Below are 4,404 nucleotides of genomic sequence, written 5' to 3'. Positions count from 1 at the left end.
GGTAACCACTGCCAAGACATTTCCTGCCTGTTGTCCATTGGGGGCCTGCATAGATGTGGCTGCATGGCTGCCTTTCTGGGTGTGGGAGATGGTGGAGGGAGGAGGCAGAGAGACTCCAGTTACCCGTACTCTTCCCAAACCCATCCCACAGCCAGGAATTCTGGGCAGAACATTCCAGAAAGGAGCCACAGAGCAAGCTAGGGAAACGGGGGAAGCAAGATGCAAAGGGTAAGCAGCCCGGAGAAAGAGAGCAGACCATACGGGATCTCTGGGCAGTTCCAGGCATGCACACAGGGAAGCCCTACACAATGTCCCTGCTTCACAAACTCATTTTCACATCTACCACCCCACTGGATCCCCACAAAGAGGGCAGAGGGTGAGGACCGCTGACCCCATTTTACAGATGTGGAAAGTGAGGATGGGAACAGCCCTAGACTGGCAGGTGGGACACCTGAGTTCCAGTCCTCCCTCTGCTTCTTACGTAGTCGGTCTCTGCTCTCACCAGCCTATTTCCTGTTCTATGAAAAAGAGTCGCTACCCTCCCATTGGATTCTACAGGCCTGGAAGAGGCAGGATCTTTGCCTGGTTCATTCAGTCATTCATTCATTCACTGAGCACTTCCTCTGTGCCCCGGACCAAACATTCCCTCTGAGAAGCTCCTACGCTAGTGCTCGTGCTTAGAAGGGCCCAGCACACAGTAGGATCTCATCAAAGGTTTGTGGAGGGACGAGCAGAGACAGACTTGAGTTCAAATCCTAGCCCTGTCCCTCCGGTGCTATGTGGTTCTGAGCACATTTCCAGGCCTCCTGAACCTCCTCTGTCACTCACTGGGCAGGCAGGGGCAGGGGAAGATGGTCAATCCCTCAGGCACCCCCAGTCCTGGTTCCAGGATTCTGGACGCTGCCCCTGCAGGGTTCTCGCGTGCCCAGCTAACATTTCCATTGAGAAAGCTGAAAGGTCCCGTCACCTTGTCAGATAGGAACTACCGTGCTCCTCTGAGCAGGGACGAGCTCCCAGGCAAACGGAGGGACAAGACCCACTGTGGCCGTCCGCCACTCTCATCAAAGAGAAGGACGCAGAGCCTCTGGGCTGGAGCGCAGGTAGAGGGGACAGAGCAGGACCAGTGGCCCCAGGCACGGCCTCTCAGACTCCAACTCCTTCCTTGGCTCCAAGGCAGTCTGCCCACGTCATGGCAGGCCAGGCTGGCCCTCCTCCTACCCCAAGGTGGGCAGGCAGCCAGCCTGGGAGGCAGGGGCGTGTGCAGCCCAGACAAGGTTTGGCCAATGGGGCCCCAGAGCCGGGCCACTCCTCCCAGGGCCAGTCACGGGGAGAGCAGAGGCCCTAGATGGAGTCAGGGCCTGCAGTGGCCCAGCCAGGCTGAGCCAAGACAGCTGACAGAGAGGGCAGAGTCTGCTGTGAAGGTGGGGAGGGCATCTGGGGGTCAGAGATGTGCCCTCTCAGATGGTAAATGTGCCTACACTGGCCCCAGACCATTGCAGACCTGGCCAGATTTGGTCAGCCCAGACTCGGCCTCAGCTGGCTACACCACGAGCTCTGCGTCCTTCCTCCTGGGCCACAGCCGTGTCACAGATCTGCTGGTCAGAGCAGGAGGGGCCACTTTACCCAATCCCTTCACAGCTAGGGAGACTGACGCACACAGAGGGAAAGGCTGGCCCTGGGTCACGCAGCCGAGGAACCAGGATGAGCCCTCCTGTGACAGCAACCCCACACCAACAGACTTAACCTCAATTTCCTCTTTCTTCCAAGTACCAAGTCCCAGTGACCTGCCTCCCTAAACTCTCAGGCTCCCCTCTACCCTGACAGCTCAGGCCCCCACTAGGCACTGCTAGCTCACTAGACCGTTCCCATAGCCTGCGCACAGGCCTCCAGTCTCTCCACCTCCTTCTAGCTTCCACAAGCACCGCACGCATCTTTCCCGACAGCAAATTCACCAACACGACAGCCATAACTTTGTGTCCCGCCTTGCAGGGACACTAGGCCCGGTCTTTATAACTCCCCCGTCGTGGGACTTCATTCTGCCCCTTAGGACCACACAGACCTTTCTGAAGAGCAAACTAACCAGACACCTCCCCTGCTCAAGACTCCTCAGTGGCTCCCTACTGCTCTTAGGATCAAGGCCCAACTCTGCAGCTCCTGCAGCTGCTCTCCCAGGCTCTTGACCACATGCCATTGCTCAGAGCACCACTCTCACCCAGCTCCATCCCCCACCATGTGGGTGCTGCTTCTGCCTAGGATCCCTTTATCTGCTTATGTGCCAGGTGAGCCCTCCCTCCTCCATCTTCAAGCCCCACCACCTCTTCCCCAGAGAGAGTGAGGGCCTCCCTGGCCCCGCAGCCTCGTCTGCCTCTATCACAGCCCTAACCAAGCTGTGTGGTCACTGTTTTGTGAGCCACCTCCCCCATCAGACAGGCATTCCCACGGGACGGGGACAGACTCAGGCCTGCCACAGAGCAGGTGCCAGATAAACACGTATGGAAGAGGAAAAGCAAGGAAAACACGAGAGACAGGGTGGCCCTAGAGCTGAGGCTTGAAGACGAGGCAGAAAGGACATGAAGAACAGCAGAAAGGGGGAGTGGAATGACAGTGGCTTGGGTGATGCAACCTGTGGGGCCAAAGGAAGCAGGTGGGAAAATACTAGGTGCAGTCAGAGAGGGGCCAAGGAGTCTCCAGGACCGGTGGAAGACTCCCAGAGAAGGGTGTGGCCTACAGAGATGAGCCAGGAAACGAGACCAGCCAGCAGAGAGATCTTAGTGCCTGCTGGAACCATCTGGAACAATAGGCCTAGAGCAGAGGAGACCCACCTGTCCTGGCAGGGAGCAGCAGCCTTGCGTGATCTCTCAACTGACCCACCATGACATGAGGCTGTCTATATATAGGGTTTAGGGGTCGACCTGGCCTGGGTTCAAGTCCGGTTCCACAACTAACTCATGTGACCTTGGGCAAAGCTGCTCAACCTCTGTGGGCCTCAGTTCCTCATCTGTAAGAATGGGATTATAACACCTACCTCTAAGTGTCATTGTGGGGATGAACTTGAACGAGATTCAATGTTTGAGGCTCCCAGTGCACACCCATCATATGGCCAACATTGAGCGAGCAATTCCTATTAGCCATCATAAAGCTGAGTGTGGGCTTTCTACAGAAGTATAGCCGGGAGAGACCCAAACATGTTCGCACTGAGTGTTTACAACGTACTTTCTCACCAGAACCTCGGGGCAACCCAGCGAGGGAACAAGGTTGTTAGCCCCTTTGCGAGGTTCTGTGAGAATTCAAGAAACCAGTGACAGTGGAACAGAAATTCCAGCCTGGATAGGAGACTGCAAAGCCCATGTTCCTCCCTCCCCACTTTCTGAGGGGGTGGGGACCCAGAAGGCAGTCCCCCAGGGGGCGGGGAGAAGCAGCTCTGGCCCAGCCTGGGAGCCACTGGCCAGGCCCCGTGAAAGGCCTGATTGTCTGGGCCAGGCCACTCTGAGCAGTGAAAGGAAGCTGTCCAAACCAGATGGCCTGTCCCCACAAAGGGGGATCCAGCCTCTCAGAGAAACCAGGGTGTCCTTCTGGTGGTTTCCCCACCAGCAAAGTGGGAGCATTTGTCAACTTCCCAAATTCCCCTTCAGGCCTACTCCCTACCTTCCTCCCGAAAAAGGCTCTGAGGCAGCACACAGACCCCACAGGCACCAAACCCCACAGGCACCAGTGCTGAAATGCAAACAAAGCTGAGAAACCAAATAAGGGAGGCGAGATTATGTCAGGAATGCAGTTGCTCGAGTATGCTGCCATCGAGAACTGCATTTTGCCTTGAGGTTCCCAGGAGACAAAAAAAGAAGAAAGGGGGTAACAGTGGGTACCAAACTCGTAGATAAAAAGAGAGCGCTCTCACCCGGAAGCCAGCCTAAGGGCTGGGAGAAGGACACCAGCAGGCTGTTCCATAGGCTTCTAATTGTCAGAGAACATCAGCTCATATCTGCTTCTATAGGACCAATAATGGTCCCCAGCCCGTCTGCAACATCCTCATTTTACTTCTGGCTACAGGCTGCGTTGGGACTTGAGATCAGCCGAGGTTATGGAGTGGGAAAGGCAGAAAATTAGTATTAGTATTAGTAGTAAGCACCTGCTCTGTGCCATTCACGTGGTTTGACATTTACTGAACACCTGCGGGGTATGGAGTTCTGTGCTAGGACATTTCATATGAATCATCTCAACGATGTTTACATCTTCCCGTGAAGCGTTATTATTCTACCCATTTTACAGATGAGCCGACTGGGTTACCTTGCTTCTGGGCAGCCCCTGGAAGTGGTGGAGTTTAAGGCCCCCGGAAGTGGTAGAGTTTAAGGCCCCCGGAAGTGGTGGAGTTTAAGGCAATCCGAGACTCGCCAGGCGAAGTCCGCA

Source organism: Ursus americanus, chromosome 12 (genome assembly GCF_024610735.1).
Source record: "Ursus americanus isolate L20-20 chromosome 12, mUrsAme1.1.p, whole genome shotgun sequence".
NCBI classification, from domain to species: Eukaryota; Metazoa; Chordata; class Mammalia; order Carnivora; family Ursidae; genus Ursus; species Ursus americanus.
This window is presented reverse-complemented; position numbering follows the sequence as displayed.